Raw genomic sequence first — 18929 nt, 5'->3', positions numbered from 1 at the left:
TCGCGACAGCAGCATTTTTCTTTATTTTTTTTTATATTTTTCGTTTTCTAAAGTAATACATGTAACTGATGTTAACTGTTATATATAATTGTTGTATAAAAAAAATTTGATATGGTGATTGGAAATTAGTTTTTGGTCGACTAAATCTTGGAGAAGATGGAGAAACAGGAAGGCGGGTTAAATAAATAAAAGTGTGATATGATTTCAGAAAAACAGAACTTGGTGATATGGTTAAGGGTGTTACCGGGTGGGCGAGAGGTCACGGGTTCGAGCCTAGGTCTGGGCAAATCTTTTTAGAACGATTTCTTTTAAAGGGGTATACACTCTTAAATTTTATTTCTATTATTATTATTATTATTATTATTATTATTATTATTATTATTATTATTATTATTATTATTATTATTATTATTATTATTATTATTATTATTATTATTATTATTATTATTATTATTATCATTTTCATTTTCATTATTATTATTATTATTATTATTATTATTATTATTATTATTATTATTATTATTATTATTATTATTATTATTATTATTATTATTATTATTAATCATTATTATTATTGTTATTATTATTTTTGTTATTGATAATATTAATTATTGTTATCATTAAAAGTATTATAGTTATAATTACTATTATTACTAATATAGGTATATTCATAAAAGTTACCATTTATTAACATTATCAAGTATTATTAATATTATCATTATTATTAGTATGATTATAGTTATATAAGTAGGAATATTGTTATTGTTATTATTATTATTATTTTTATTAACGACTAATATATGTATTATCATTATTATTATGTAAATATAATTACTATGATTAATACTATTATCATGTTATTATTAAGTAACACCATTAAGTATTATTAGTGTTATTATTAGTATTATTAATATTAACATAAATATTATTATGATTAGGATTATTATTATTAATGTTATAATGAAAATAATAAAAACCATTATTAGTATCATCATTAATATTATTATTAGTATCATTTTAGACTTTTTATTATTATTATTAACAAAAGTATTATTATTAAGATTACCACTAGTAATAAGATTGTTATAATTATTATTATTATTAAGTATTAGGTATTATTATCACACTTATTATTTTCATTATCATTACTATTAAATTATTCATTTTATTAAAAACTACTGTTATTATCACTATTATGAGATTTATTATAAAAACTATCATTAACATTATCATTTATAGAATTATTAATACTATTATCATTATTATTAATATTAGTACTATCATTATTATTATTATTGTTATCATTTAAAATATTATCCTAGTATTATTAAAATAATGTTTTAACAAAAAAATGATATTTATATAATAATATATTTAAAAGATTTAATTAAGCTATATTAATATCTTATTTATTAAAATATATAAAATATCAAATAATGAAATATATAACTTATTGATATAAAAATTATATCACTAATAATAAAATCTATTTGTTCGATTACAAGTATATGTTTTAATATATATACAAATGATATAGGTTCATGAATCCAAGTCCAACCCTACAATTGTTCAATGTCGTCATATGTATTTTTACTACAAAATACAGAATTGTGAGTTTCATTTGCTCCCTTTTTAAATGCTTTTGTAATATATATTTTTGGGCTGAGAATACATGCACTACTTTTTATAAATGTTTTACAAAATAGACACAAGTAATCGAAACTACATTCTATGGTTGGATTATCGAAATCGAATATGCCCCTTTTAGTCTGGTAATCTAAGAATTAGGGAACAGACACCCTAATTGACGCGAATCCTAAAGATAGATCTATTGGGCCCAACAAGCCCCATCCAAAGTACCGGATGCTTTAGTACTTGATGTGCCAGCGGAGGTGTACGAAATAATATTATATTTTACTACGAAATACGACGAAATATTACACAAGTTTTATTTAATTTATTTACAAATGGGATATACCTAAACCTTGCTACAACACTATAGGCAGTGTACCTAATCGTAGAGTATTATAGTTTTTAGTAAGTCCAGTTCGTTCCACAGGGAGACGACTTATTTTAAACTATATTTTAAACAACTATATTTGTACAAAATATATATATCACAATTATTATTATTAGAAAGGGGGTTTTACCGTTTAATGACTGGTTTGTCGATTTTATATTTTAAGTGACACGCAAAGTAAATGACGATATTTAACTAACGATAAAATAAATAACAATAATTAAAATAAGAATAAATAAAAGTACGAGGAAATATGAAATAAAATATATTATGCTTATTTAAACTTCCGTACTCATGATGTTTGACGTTTTGATTTTAATTTATTACCCTGGGTTAATTGTTCTTTGTCCTGAATTATTTCATAAGTCCATCTAGTTTTGTCCATAATAGTCCATCGGTCATAATTATAAAGTGCGAGGGTCTTCGCCAAATTAACCTTATACCCGAAGTCAAATATTCCAACTAATTGGGGACTTAAACCGTAATAAGGTTTTAATACATTGTTAATGATTACACCAGGTTATCGACTGCGTATAATCCAAGGTTTTAATACTTTATTAATAATTACACCAATTTCCCTTGAATGTAATCCAACCCTGTTTTAATGAGTACATTGACTATTAATCCATCCCCGTGTCCGGTCAAATGAATAACTATTAGTATTTATAAATATCTCGCTCACCGTACCCAGTCAAGCGTATGTGGTTATATATAGATACGTCAAATTATTAATCTCTATATTAAATTAAAAAGATATCATTTAGTTAATAAAATATAAAGCCCATTAATAGCCCATAGTCCAATTTCCACAAGTGTCGGTCTTTTATCCAAACCCCAATTATGGTCCAAAGCCCAATAACCCCATCTTAATATTTAGCCTAACATCATGATTACTTCGGCTTAAATAAGCATAATAATAACTTAAGTACGATACATAATTAAAAAGAGAGAATTTAGCTTACAGTGATTATTAATCGCGTAGTGTTACAGGGACAGAGTTCCGACTTTAAAACCCATAAAATAACCTTTACATTACGCAAACTAACTAATATAAAACTAAACTATATTATATATATATTATATATATATTATTTATACATAGGAGAGTGAATGATATTTGTGTTGGTGTTATTTTTGATCGAGCAGAAGCCTGAAATTTATAGGAAAATTTTCTGATCCTGTAGCTCATGCACTCGCATGAGATTTCCGTGTATTTCCCATGCACTCGCATGGGCTCATGCACTCGCATGGGTTTTATGCCTATTTCCCATGCACTCGCATGGACAGACTGTCTAGCTCAGATTGTGCTTAAAACGTGGGCTGCTGTGATTAGTTTAATATATAATATAATATATATAATTTATATTAATTATATATATATTATATTATATTCTTATGCATAGTTGACTTGTAATTTTTGCTCCGTTGACTCGGGCGTTGATGCTCGATTTATGTCTCGGTTCTGGATTTTCGAACGTCCTTTCGTACACGTAGATATCTTGTACTTTGCGTTCCGTGGCTTGTACTCTTGTCAATTTTAGACATTTCTCATCAATAAATGGAACCACTTGGATTGTAACTTGTACATTTGAGCTATTTGGTCATTTGCGTCTTCAAATCGTCATTTTCTTCTTTTGTCTTTGCACTTATTTATTTAATCGAATATTACATAAAAATAGAACAATGGCAACTAAAAGCTTTATATATTGGGATGATATTGCGACTAAATATATGTTCATTTGGAGCACTATAAAATATCTCCACAATTGAACGTTGCTTGTCCTCAAGTAATACAGAACTTGAAATTAAATCACACGAACCACTTCTTTATTCTTCACACTTTATACATTAGTGATTTTGATACGGCGGTATAAACAATGATAGTAACAATGTGGTTTACAGTCCCACATGACTATGAAAATTTAGATCCTTTAAGGAAATTGGATCTTTATGAAAACATTTGATCTTTTGAAAATTCATTCTAGCTTTTACCCTAGATTAGTTTTCCGGAATAACCCTTCACCGGTGTTTGCAAATTATTTTTGTGGGTTTAGTGGGTTTCAGATTTGAAAATTTTAGCTCAAAACTTGCGGTTTTGTGTCACCCACTTGCTAACCTTGTATTGGGAAAGGAACATGTCCAGTTTACTTGCTCTGTATATTACATTTCGGTAAACTACCGTTCGGTTGTAAAGGAAAGCGTTGAACAAGCAACTGTTAAAGCAATGTCCCGTGACATGCTTTTGATTATGGTCTATATCGTGTCGGATGCAATTACTATCCTTTGTAGGAGCAATAGTAAAGATCACCCTATAGTTTTTTGGTCTGGCACAAGGTCATGTCTTAGACCATGCTATGCAACCACCGTTCTTACGGTTGACACCCGATTTGGTTCAGGTGACCTAATGAATTCCAGGTGAATTCCTAGGATTTTACGTTCAATGGTAATGAATGCATTGAAAATAGGTTTTCAGAAAACAAATCGGTTTGTAATTTGATCAAAATATTTTCTCGTTCAAGCTAGAGTTTAGATATCATTGAATTCCATGAGTTTGAATTCTCAATCTTTAAGGTCAATCTCAAGGATTGAGTAATATCAAGCTTAAAAGCTGATTTTTGATCTTTAAGGAGATTATCCTTTCTAGGAGTCTGATTCATTAGTCTTATAAGCTAATTTGCATGGTGCCCCCCATTGTACGAGACAGATTCTCTCATGGTTAGGATAAGTCTGACCACTTGGCGATCCTGTTTGATGCTGAGGTCTGTGGATTTCCAGCTGATTTTTGAGAAAACTTTTCAAGGTTTTTCGTAGACTCTACAACTGGTCTGGACGCCAACTTCCTGACCTAAATCAAGAAGCGCGTGTCTTTTTCTCGAAAGACTCTACTTCCTTTTAAATTCCATTTATATTATAATAAACTGGGTAAAACTGATTAATATCGTCCAAAACAAAAGTATCTTCAATTATTTGTACAAAAATATGTGACATATGTTCTAAATAACTTGGTAAATTTTTCCCACATTTGGCTTTTATTTTCCTTTCTTTGCATTTTTATTTTCCTCTATTCCATTTTAAATGAATTCTAATATTTTGGGTTGTTTCTCAATTTATGTCCTTTACGAGGTAACAATAATTTCGGTGTTAACACCTAGTTTTATCGTTCATAAATATGTATAAATATGATTTTGAATTCATTTATTTGAAAATTTTTAAAAATATTACTAGAATTGGGTAGTCAGTATATAAGACTAGGGCTGTTCTTTATTATCAGAGAGCACTAGATTCTAATACAACTACTGCGTTACTAGTATTTTTAATGGTAACCAAGTGTTTAAATTTAAAATTTTAAAAATCCGAAAGAATTTAACCCCTTTCTACACTTAAGATCTTGCAATGCCCTCATTTGCAAGAAATCAGTAACAATTTAAATTATTGAGGGTGATTAGCGTAGAAAAATGATTAAATTTTACCAAAGTTTCTAAACATATTGGCGTTTGTTTATTAAATGATAAATGGTGCACATCATTTGTTCATTCCGTCTTATTGTTACATCACATTTGTTTTTCGTTTTGTCCTCAAAATTAGTAGCTTTTGCTGAACTTAATGCCAGTCTTTGAAAGTTCACTGTTTTACCCTGTTGTGTACAATTGACAATATACATACATACAAATAGTAACATGCATGGTAATTTGAAATGAGACTTAACATCCCACTTTCAAATCAAATATGAAATATTAGTACAATATAATAAAAATGTTAAAACTTACATAAAAGTATCACAATATTATATGTTTTAAATATAAGTAAATAAAATAATAAAAGATAAAAATCATCAACGGGAACTGTATCAATCTGGATAGGGGTTCTAGTTCATATCGTCGGTCGGGTTCCACGATTGGTTATAGGTGTACTGATAAGCTTGGTTGGGGTCGTAGAGAGTAAATGGTGGTCGCATATCGGGCTGGTGTGGCGTATAGTAAGCAGGTCGGGTTGGTACGTAGTTATTTGGTACCTGAAGTGATAGCTGGCTCATGATCTGATGCAGATGATAGTGCCATCTATCATGTTGTCGTTTCCTGGAATGCTCGTACACATTCTCGGCGTGCCACTGCTCGTACTGACTATGTCTATCCTCGTTTGTCATTTCTACCTCATCTATACGCTGGTAAACATCAGTAATAACCTCCCTAATGACATCCCTAATGTCATTCGCTTCCTCCAATTCCTCATCTGAACCTCTCTCTACCTGTGGATGAGGGCCCTGATATGGTACTGCCTGATAGACCCGTAATCCTAAAGTCTCAATATGTTCCCTACACACCATCAGTGGACCCCTTGATCCCTATCTGCGCCTAAATACTCTCCAATGAGAGTAACAAAAATACCCCCTCCTATTATTCCCCCGTCCTGTATTCCTTCCACCATTTTGGACAGATAAAAACTAACACAGTAGGGAATATTAACAAAGCTTCTAGTGTTTCGAATACACTTAAGGTAAAATAAATCGCGTAGAGTCATTTTCTCCTTGTTGTTAACTCTTTGTGTAATCGAATTAGCTAAAAAACTATGTATAATACGAAGCTCTGCTTTGTTAATATCTAAATAGGAGTGTCTTCCTCCCCGCGTAAAAACATTATAATTTGACATACGCCTCCAGACGGCATCAGCATCAAAATTTTTATCTACCCTTTCACCATGATAAATCAAATTTGTACAATCAGGTAGTTGTAATTCAGCGGGAGTGTAAATCTGTAAAGCCCAGGCCATATCCAGCATGGACATTCTGTACATCCTACGGCCAAGTAAAAATCTAAGAAAATTCCTATCGTCTAACCTAACTACATCTGTATCAAGTGATATAGTACTCATAAGCTCAACACACCATTTCTTATATACAGGCCTACGAATGGTGAATAAACGTTCCCAATCGGGGAAAGAAAAGTTCCCATACATTTGGATCAGATGCTGCCTAACTGAGTTAGCTAGTTGGACCCTTTCCAAAGGTTCCCAATCGATTACCCTCGGTACTTCCACATTTTTCGTTACCAGTTTACATTTGTTACTTTGGTACGTCGGGTAGTCTCTCCAACTTCGATCAAATCTCAAAATGGGATGCAAAAGCTCTTCTTGAATCGTTGGGTGTTCTATTATTAGATGAATTGGAAATTGTATGTAGGCATTAACATATTCTTGTTGCGGATCATAATATGGTATGTGTTAATCATTATGATATTACTATTCTTGTTGTTGTTCCTGTTCAGGTTCTGGTTCATATTGTGGCTCATATTGCATTTCTAGCTGTGGTTCGTTTTCAGGTTGTCTGGATGATGATGCACCGCCAGATTCATTATATTTCTGCAAAACACATTAAACACAAAATTTGTGCATCCAAATATGCATTAGTGTTAGCAAAATAACAAATTAAAACAATTACAATAACATGTTTAATCCATATTAAACTTATACTCATTTTCATATTTTTATCAATTCTACACTTTTTTAAATAAGCAAATATGAAAATGTTTACAAAGTTCATAAGCATTCAATTCAAATAACATGTTAAAATAACCATTACTAGCATTTAAACAAGTTTCAAATGGCATTTATATCAAATTAATCAAGTTCATGAATTTTAGACTTGAAAAGTCCACTTTAATTCTCAAAAATCATGTTTAGGATCAAAGTTTGGATCATTTAGCTACCTAAACATGTTACACTACTTAATTTAGCAATAATTCATGACAAAATTCGGCCATAACCTGTTTATATCAAAAATCCCAAATTGCTCAAGAACACAAACCCTAGATTTTTAAAAATTTTGAAGTTTTTGGCTTCAAATCATGTTAAATAGCATCAATCTAGGTTATACTTGCATAATATACTAACAATTTAACTCTAATTACACTAGAAATTAACAAAATTAAATTAGGTAAAAATTAGCTCAAGAACACTAAAACTGAAAAATTTAAGAGTTTAGGGGTGAAATCTTTACCTTTTTGCTCCCCCATCTGATGAAAGGCATGATTATAGCGGATTATTGTGAGAAATTTGGTTGATTTTGGTTGAAAATTGATGATTTTTGGTGATTATGTGTGTATATGCTCGTGTGTGTGTGTGTGTGTGTGTTGAAGTGTGAGACAGAGAGCAGCTCATGGAGCTTTTGTTCCTAACCAGTTTTTTGGCCTCATGCGATCGCATGAGGTTACAGGGTAAATCCCATGCAATCGCATGGGTCCCTGCTTTTTTTTTTATATAAAAACCTTATACTTTCAAAACAAATAATTATTTAAAAATTAAAAATTTTATTTCTTTTTAGGATGAGGGCGTTTCGGATCGTTGTCCTAGTTCGTCTCTCGACAAAATTTTAAAATTTGTCATTTTTAAGCGTTGTTTTAAAAGCAAAGATTTTTGGGTTTTTTTAATGTTTTTGTCATACTTTAATTCAATAAGATTAAAAATAACGATAATAAAATTTCTCGTCCCGCCCTCGGGTAAAGCAATTTCGGTTCAACGACCTAGTCTTCAACTCACGACGAATTTTTAAATATCAAATTTTTAACTTAATGAAATAAAGTAAAATTTTTGTTTTTAAATTCACACCAAACTTAAATTTAAAATGCATAAAATTAAAAATTCATATAAATATCATTAATATTTTTATACATTAATTTTAAAAACTTATATTAAAAATATTAATTTTTAAAATATTCTCAAATATATTCGATCGACCTAGTCCCACCGGGTGTGCCAATATATTGATTTTTAAAAATTTACAATAATAATATAATATTAATTTAAAAACAAGGTAAAAATTAAAATTAAAAATCTTTTTGGTCTTTTATCCCACTTTAATCAATCAAATATTAACAAAAATATAAATCTCTCTTTTTGGGTAAAGTAATTTCGGCTATATTACCTAGTTTTACTCCTGACAAATTTCTGAAATATTTTGGATTGATTGATTAAAGATATTTATACCTTAAGAATAAACGCTAAATTTCGCAGTGATGTAATAAATTTTTGTATGATATCAATAATTTCGGTTTCGCATACCTAATTTTATTGAATACCAATTTAATACTTTATAGCGAACGATTCAGCGTTTATTATCAAAAGGTTAAAAGTAATAAAATAAAATAAAAACTATACATATACTTACCTGTGAGAAAGAATTCTCAGAGACCTGCTTTAGCCGACTCATAGGAGAGTCGTGTGATTTGGTTTTCCATAGCTACATAAGCGTAACCTCGATTCTTCAATAACTTTTCTTCTAAACATATGAACGGTCCTTCTCTGCATAGAGTAACAAATTCGGTATTTGAATATGTTTGATTGTTCGAACATTTACCTTCGTGTGACCATTTTCCGCATTTATGACATCTTTCAAGGTGTCGTGCTCTCCTTTTTGTTGCGAATTTTGATTTTCCTTTACCAAAATGTATCTTATGGTGATCGTTCCTGAGTTCTTTCCTTACTTCGTCCATTTTTCCTCTTATGAATGATACCAGTTCACTCGGGAAGATGTTATTATTACGTTTAGTAATCATAGCTTGTAGTAGTAGACCATGGTTCAGATCAAAGGAATTCTTCATCTCGTAAAACCTAAAAGAAATAAAAATTCAGAATGGAGGGAGAAGACTAGTTCTTTAGGGTCTGCTAGGGAAAGACCATTCGGATTCCATTCTCGAAAACTACACGAAAACAGAATTTTTAACTCTAACAGAAATATATATTATACTTAAAAGACTCGAATCCTCCCACACTTAGTTAGCTGTGGTGTCGAAATTGTGATTAACTTCATTGTCAACTTCCATCGTACCATGTATGTAACGTTTAACTCTGTGACCATTGACCTTAAATTCAATCCCATTTGAATTTATTAACTCTACTGTTCCGTATGGGAAAACTCTTTTGACTATGAATGATCCAGACCATCTTGATTTCTTCTAATTGAATCATGAATTGAAAAGAAGAACTCTGTCTCATTCTTTAAATTCTTTTGAACTTCTGATTCTTTTATCATGCCATTTCTTTGTTCTTTCTTTATAGATTAACGAATTTTCATATGCTTCATGTCTTAATTCTTCTAATTCGTTTAGTTGACTTAACCGTAGACGTCCGGCTTCATGTAAATCCAGATTACATGTTTTCAAAGCCCAAAATGCTTTATGCTCAATTTCTACTGGAAGGTGACATGCTTTTCCGTAAACGAGTTTAAAAGGTGTGGTTCCAATTAGAGTTTTGTAGGCTGTTCTAAAAGCCCAGAGTGCATCCTCCAATTTCATGGACCATTCCTTCAGATTTGATCCTACGGTTTTCTCTAGAATACGTTTTAAAGCTCGGTTGGTATTTTCAACTTGTCCACTTGTTTGTGGATGATAAGCGGTTGAGATTTTATGAGTTACTCCATATCTTTTGAGAAGTTTCTCAAGCTGATTGTTACAAAAATGAGTACCCCGATCACTTATTAAAGCTCTCGGTGTTCTGAATCTTGCAAAAAGACGTTTTAAGAAGTTGACTACAACTCGTGCATCGTTAGTTGGGAGAGCTTGTGCTTCCGCCCATTTAGATACATAATCAATGGCAACGAGAATGTAGAGATTCTTATGAGATTTTGGGAATGGACCCATAAAGTCAATACCCCAAACGTCAAATACTTCACATACTCACATTTTGTGGCATTTCATCACATTGACTTATTTTTCTGGCCCTTTGACAAGCATCACAGGATTTACAAAGAAGGTGTGCGTCTTTGAAAATTGTAGGCCAATAGAATCCAGCGTCGTAAACTTTTCTTACTGTGAGTTGAGGCCCATAACGCCCTCCTCTTGGTCCTGTGTGACAATGGTTTAAGATTTGACTGGCTTCATCCCCGAATACACATCGGCGTATTATTCCATACTTTTAAACAAATGTGGATCTTCCCAGAAATAGTGTTTTATATCACAAAAGAATTTCTTTCATTTTTGGTACGACAACCCTTTTTCAAGGAATCCATATACTAAGTAGTTTGCATAGTCTGCAAACCATGGAATTTCATTATAATCTATCTTCAATAGATATTCATCAGGAAAGTTATCTTGTATGGCCGATTCATTTAGAACTTCTAATTCGGGATTTTCAAGACGAGAAAGATGAACAGTGGAGAGATTTTCTTCTCCCTTTTTGTCTCGGATTTCAATATCGAACTCTTGTAGGAGTAAGATCCAATGAATTAATCGTGGTTTGGCATCTTGTTTTGAAAATAGATATCTAAGAGCAGAATGGTCGGTATAGACCACCGTTTTAGCTAGAAAGAGATATGAACGAAATTTGTCAAAAGCAAAGACAATAGCAAGGAGTTCTTTTTCAGTAGTTATGTAATTTGTTTGTGCTCCTTGTAACATCTTACTAGAGTAATAAACAGGTTGAAATCGTTTTTCAATCCTCTGTCCTAAAACGGCTCCCATTGCAAAATCACTTGCATCTCACATAAGTTCAAATGGTAAATTCCAATTTGGAGTTATCATGATTGGCGCATTAGTGAGTTTTTCTTTAAGAATGTTAAAAGATTTTATGCATTCATCCAAAAAAATGAATGGAGCATCCTTTTCTAGGAGTTTTTCATATGAGTGACAAATTTAGAAAAATCTTTTATGAAATGTCGGTAAAAACCGGCATGCCCTAGAAAACTCCTAACTCCTCTAACATTGGTGGGATGTGGAAGTTTAGCAATTACATCTACTTTAGCTCTATCCACTTCAATTCCTTCCTTTGAAATTTTATGACCAAGAACGATGCCTTCTTTAACCATGAAATGGCATTTCTCCCAATTAAGAAATAGATTTGATTGTTCGCATCTAAAAAGAATTCTTTCAAGATTAACTAGACATGTTTCAAATGTATCACCGAAGACTGAGAAGTCATCCATGAAAACTTCCATGCATTCTTCTATCATGTCGTGAAAAATCGCCATCATGCACCTTTGAAAGGTTGCAGGGGCGTTGCAAAGTCCAAATGGCATGCGTTTGTAAGCAAAAGTATCATAAGGGCACATGAATGTGGTTTTCTCTTGGTCCTCGGGTGCGATTGGAATTTGAAAGTATCCGGAGAAACCGTCAAGAAAACAATAGTAACTATTTCCAGCTAATCTTTCCAACATTTGATCAATGAAAGGTAAGGGAAAGTGATATTTTCTGGTGGCGTCATTTAATTTTTTATAATCAATACAAACACACCATTCTGTTACAGTCCTAGTAGGAATAAGCTCATTTTTTTTATTTGTGATGACAGTCATGCCACCCTTCTTAGGTACGCATTGAACTGGGCTTACCCATGGACTATCAGAGATTGGATAAATTAAACCTGCATCTAGCAGTTTAATAATTTCTTTCTTAACAACATCTTACATATTAGGATTTAGTCTTTGTTGGCATTGCACATATGTTTTATGACCTTCTTCCATAAGGATTTTATGTGTGCAATACGAAGGACTTATTCCTTTAATATCATGAATCTTCCATGCAATAGCTGGTTTATGAGCTTTTAGCACAAGAATGAGTTGAGATTTTTCATTTTCTGTAAGAGAAGACAATATTATTACAGGTAATTCAGATTCACCATGTAAATAAGCGTATTCCAAATGGTTTGGAAGTGGCTTTAACTCTAATGTCGATGGTTCTTCTATCGATGATTTGTATCGATATCTGTCTTTCTTTTTTAACATTTAAAGTTCTTCTGTTGTTGGTTCATATTCATTAGCCATAAGTGTAGCTAACATTTCAGCTTCATCAATTGGTTCAGTTCCTTCTCTTAAAGAACATTCTCCTGTTCCTTGTAATTCTGGAAATTCTTCTAACAATTCTGCATGTGAATCTATAGTTTGAATATAATAACATGTATCATCTGTAGATTGCGGTTGTTGCATGGCTCTATCAACAGAAAAGGTAACACTCTCATCCTCTTTACTTAGGGTCAGTTTCTTACGGAACACGTATATTATTACTTTAGCCGTGTTTAAGAATGGTCTTCCTAATATAAAAGGAACTCGAGAATCTTCTTCCATGTCCAGAATAACAAAATCTACTGGAAATACTTAAGTACCAACTTTAACTAGCATGTTCTCCATTATCCCTCTAGGATATTTTACTGATCGATCTGCTAGTTGTATGCTTATTCGTGTTGGTTTCAATTCTCCAAGGTCTAGTTAGTATATAGTGAATACGGCATTAAATTTATACTAGCACCTAAGTCTGCCAATGCTTCTATTGAACTAAGACTATCCAGAAAATATGAAATTGTGAAACTTCCTGGATCTGAGAGTTTTTCTGGTATCTTATTCAACAGTTTTGCGGAACAATTAACATTCATAGTAACAGCCGAGAGTTCTTCTATTTTCTTTCTATTTGTGATTAGATCTTTCAGAAATTTAGCATATCTTGGCATTCCTGATATCACATCAATGAAAGGAAGATTAACATTTATTTGTTTAAACATATTCAAGAATTTGGATTGCTCGGCTTCAAGTCTTTCTTTTCTCATTTTACTCGGGTAAGGAAGTGGTGGTTGGTATAGTTTAACATAAGGTTTAGCCTTAACTGTGTTATCTTCATTAACCTTTTCAACTACCGGTTCTTTTTCCTTATCTTGCTCAGGTTGTGGAGTAGGAATAGAGTCATCAAAAATTACAGGTATTTCAGGTGGTTTAAGTGTGATACCACTTTTTGTGGTAATAGCTTTAGCTGTTTCATTCCGGGGGTTAGTATTTGTATCGCTAGGTAGACTTCCCGGTTTTCTTTCACCTATCAACATTGCTAGGTTGCTCACTTCTTGTTCCAGATTTTGAATAGAAACTTGTTGATTTCTAAATGCTTGAGCATTTTGTTCATTGATTTGTTTCTGAGATGTGAAAAATTGAGTTTGAGATTCAACTAGCTTTGACATCATGTCTTCTAAATTTGGCTTTTTATCATCGGTTTGTGGTTGTTTATTTGGAAAAATAGGTCTTTGCTGATTGTAAGTATTATTGGATACTTGTTGATTGCTAGGACCTTATTGGTTGTTGTATGGAACATTTCGTTTATAATTCTGATTTTGATTGTAGTTTGGTCTTGGCGTTTGATAATTATTCTGATAATTATTTCCAGGCCATTGGTTCATGTATGAAACATTATCTCTTTGTTCCATTGTTTGTTCAATACTGAGATAATCTTTTGTTAAATGTGGTCCTCCACACTGCTCACAACTAATTCGTATTGAGTGAATATCCTTAGTCATCTTTTCCATTCGTCTTTCGACAGCATCTATCTTTGCAGAAATGGAATCAAAGTCATGGCTAGAATCGGCTCTAGCCGCTTTAGATGATCTAACGATATCTTTTTCTTGATGCCACTCATGTGAGTGGGAAGCAGTGTTATCAATAATTTTGTAAGCTTCAGTTGCGGTTTTCTTCATAATGGAACCACCAGCTGCTATGTCGATGTCTTTTCTTGTTGTGATGTCGCATCCTTGGTAGAATATTTGTACTATTTGATAAGTGTCTAAACCATGTTGCGGACATCCTATCAACAACTTTCCAAATCTTGTCCACGCTTCATATAAAGTTTCATTTGGCTTTTGTGTAAACGTAACAATTTCTCCTTGAAGTCTCACGGCTTTAGATGCCGGAAAGAATTGTTTAAGAAAATTTTCAACTAAGACATCCCATGTATCAATCGCCCCTTCAGGTAACGATTCTAACCAATCTTTGGCTTCTCCCTTTAAAGTCCAGGGAAATAACATGAGATATATCTGTTCATCCTCCACTTCTCGGATTTTAAATAGAGTGCAGATCCTATTAAAGGTACGAAGATGTTCGTTTGGATCTTCCTTCGGCGCACCACTAAATTGGCATTGATTAGTTACCATGTGTAGGAGTTGTCCTTTAATTTCATAATCTGGCGCATTAATGTCTGGTTGAGTAATTGCATGACCTTGGCCAGTGCGTTTAGCTCTCATTCGGTCTTCCATACTTAGAGGTTCCAGATTTTTCATGATTGAGTTTGTTGAATCTGAATCACTAGAGAATTCTGATCTAATGGTTTCTTCTTCGACAATCTCTGGATGAGTGATTTGTGGTTCAGGAGGAATGATTAGTGGTTCAGGATCTCTGAATTGTCCCTGAATATCCTCTGGATTCTCAATTGTGAGGTCGGGTTCAAAAAATGGATTATCGAAAATGTGAATTGGAGTACTTGGTCGACTAGATGACGATTCTAAAGAAAAATCAACAGCGACAATATTGGTTAAATGTCTTGATCGAGTTACAGGTGGTGAACGTATGAAAGGTGGTGAACATTTTGCTCGGTGCATTAACTGAATATCCTATTAGTTATAAAAGATAAAAATTATATAAGTTATCAAATTAATAGACTTTTCTGATTTTGCCCACGTTTCGAATAGCCAATAGATGCAGCAGGTAGCCAGGACCCTTTAATTCGGAAGCATAACTCGCCACTAACAAATCCAACAATTACTACGAACCAGAAAATTTTGGATGTCTATCAATTTAACCGTTTAAAATAATTTTTTCGTTTTGAAATTTTAGAGAAGAAATAGAAAATTCTATGTCCTAAAAACTAGAGCGTCGAGAAATAAGAAAGAAAAAGAGCGCGTCGAAAAATGTCAAAAAATAAAAGGTTGAAAAATAAATGTCAAAAAATAATAAAATACAGCGTCGAAACTTAATAGTCTAAAAACTAAATTTTAAAACTTACGTCTAAAGGTATTAAAGCTTAAAAGGAATTCTATATCCAAAACGGTAATATCTTAAAAAGTACTAAAATCTTAAAACGGCATCGCAAAATTCTAAAGCGTCTAAGTCTTAGTCTAAAGAAAAAGCACTTAAGGGATTTTACGGAAAAGCCTAAAAATTTAGAAATAAAAATAACTACGGCAAAAACTAAATTTAAAAACTAATTACGAACAAAAAATATACAAATTACGAATTAAACGTTTAAAAAGATACGAAATAAAAAATAAAACTTAAAGTTATAAAAATACAATTTTTATAAAAATATTATTTTTATATTATTATTTTATAAAAGTATTAATTTATATAATTAATAATAATATTAAAACTTAATATTACTAAATTAAAACTAAACTTAAAAACTAATTAATTAATTAAAACCTAATTAGGGTTAATTAATAATAATAATTAATAATAAAACCCTACTGCGTAATAATTGCTGGGATCAGACTTGTCAGACAGCCTCATGCGATCGCATGAGTTTTATGTGGCTGGGCCATGCGATCGCATGACTTCGGGTACCAGGCCAGGTCTTGGGCTGCTACAGTGTAGCCCGAATACTGCTTATTTTCATATTTTTTTTAAATATTTATATAAAATAAATAAAAACTTATACTTTAAAAACTAAAATAAAAAAATAGAAATTCTTTATAAATTTATATATTTTAAACAAACTCTTAAAAATATATATATATATTGTTTTTCTTTTTATATTTTTGTATTTTTAACAAAATATTTTTAAAAAATGATAAATATTATATTTTTACAAAAATATCTTAAAAACTAATATATATATTTTTTTTATATATAGCGTTTCGCTTCAGCGTTGTTGATTTTCCCCGGCAGCGGCACCAAAAACTTGATGTGCGAGCGGAGGTGTACGAAATAATATTATATTTTACTATAAAATACGAAGAAATATTACACAAGTTTTATTTAATTTATTTACAAATGGGATATACCTAAACCTTGCTAGAACACTATAGGTAGTGTACCTAATCGTAGAGTATTATAGTTTTTAGTAAGTCCGGTTCGTTCCACAGGGAGACGGCTTATTTTACACTATATTTTAAACAACTATATTTGTACAAAATATATATATCACAATTATTATTATTAGAAAGGGGGGTTTTACCGTTTAATGACTTGTTTGTCGATTTTAAATTTTAAGTGACACGCAAGTAAATGACGATATTTAACTAACGATAAAATAAATAACAATAATTAAAATAAGAATAAATAAAAGTACGAGGAAATATGAAATAAAATATATTATGCTTATTTAAACTTTCGTACTCATGATGTTTGACGTTTTGATTTTAATTTATTACCCTGGGTTAATTGTTCTTTGTCCTGAATTATTTGATAAGTCCATCTGGTTTTGTCCATAATAGTCCATCTGTCATAATTATAAAGTGCGAGGGTCTTCGCCAAATTAACCTTATACCCGAAGTCAAATATTCCAACTAATTGGGGACTTAAACCGTAATAAGGTTTTAATACATTGTTAATGATTACACCAGGTTATTGACTGCGTGTAATCCAAGGTTTTAATACTTTATTAACAATTACACCAATTTTCCTTGAATATAATCCACCCCTGTTTTAACGAGTCCATTGACTATTAATCTATCCCCTTGTCCGGTCAAATGAATAATTATTAGTATTTATAAATATCCCGCTCACCGTACCAAGTCAAGCGTATGTGGTTATATATAGATACGTCAAATTATAAATCTCTATATTAAATTAAAAAGATATCATTTAGTTAATCAAATATAAAGCCCATTAATAGCCCATAGTCCAATTTCCACAAGTGTCGGTCTTTTGTCCAAACCCCAATTATGGTCCAAAGCCCAATAACCCCGTCTTAATATTTAGCCCAACATCATGATTACTTCGGCTCAAATAAGCATAATAATAACTTAAGTACGATACATAATTAAAAAGGGAGAATTTAGCTTACAGTGATTATTAATCGCGTAGTGTTACAGGGACAGAGTTCCGACTTTAAATCCCATAAAATAACCTTTACATTACCCAAACTAACTAATATAAAACTAAACTATATTATATATATATATATATATATATATATATATATATATATATATATATATATATATATATATATATATATATTTTATATATATATATATATATATTATTTATACATAGGAGAGTGAATGATATTTGTGTTGGTGTTATTTTTGATCGAGCAGAAGCCTGGAATTTATAGGAAAATTTTCTGATCCTGTAGCTCATGCACTCGCATGAGGTTTCAGCATATTTCCCATGCACTCGCATGGACTCATGCACTCGCATGGGTTTTATGCATATTTCCCATGCACTCGCATGGACAGGCTGTCCAGCTCAGATTGTGTTTAAAACGTGGGCTGCTGTGATTAATTTAATATATAATATAATATATATATATATATATATATATATATATATATATATATATATATATATATATATATATATATATATATATATATATATATATATATATATATCTCGGCTACTTGTAATTTTCATTCCGTTGACTTGCGCGTTGATGCCCGGTTTATGTCTCGGTTCTGGATTTTCAAACGTCCTTTCGTACGCGTAGATATCTTGTACTTTGCATTCCGTGGCTTGTACTCTTGTCAATTTTAGATGTTTCTCATCAATAAATGGAACCACTTGGATTGTAACTTGTACATTTGAGCTTTTTGATCATTTGCGTCTTCAAATTGTCATTTTCTTCTTTTGTCTTTGCACTTATTTATTTAAACGAATATTACATAAAAATAGAACAATGGCAACTAAAAGCTTTATATATTGGGATGATATTGCGACTAAATATATGTTCATTTGGAGCACTATCAGTACTTCGAATTTATCATGTCCGAAGTTGTCCCTGGCAAATTTATCATGTCCGAAGTTAGCCCGGAATGATGGCGAATTTATCATGTCTGAAGTTGTCCCGGAATGATGGCGAATTTATCATGTCCGAAGTTGTCCCGGAATGATGGGGATATTCTATATGTATCTTGGTAAGGTCGATTACCAGGTGTTCAATCCATATGAATGATTTTTATCTCTATGTATGGGACGTATATTTATGAGAAATGGAAATGAAAATCTTGTGGTCTA

The 18929-nt window shown here is 31.4% G+C and overlaps 1 non-coding gene across 1 annotated transcript; it reads left to right on the top strand.

The window, feature by feature from the left end:
• Positions 1-14540: 14540 nt before the first annotated feature.
• Positions 14541-14647, top strand: LOC139856282 (small nucleolar RNA R71). Its single transcript, XR_011761774.1, has one exon. It is a non-coding gene; the product is annotated as a small nucleolar RNA R71 (small nucleolar RNA).
• The last annotated feature ends 4282 nt before the right edge of the window (positions 14648-18929 follow it).

The sequence above is a fragment of the Rutidosis leptorrhynchoides genome, chromosome 6 (assembly GCF_046630445.1).
Source record: "Rutidosis leptorrhynchoides isolate AG116_Rl617_1_P2 chromosome 6, CSIRO_AGI_Rlap_v1, whole genome shotgun sequence".
Classification (NCBI taxonomy): Eukaryota; Viridiplantae; Streptophyta; class Magnoliopsida; order Asterales; family Asteraceae; genus Rutidosis; species Rutidosis leptorrhynchoides.
The sequence above is the reverse complement of the archived record's forward strand: the minus strand, read 5'-3'. Positions and strand labels throughout refer to the sequence as shown.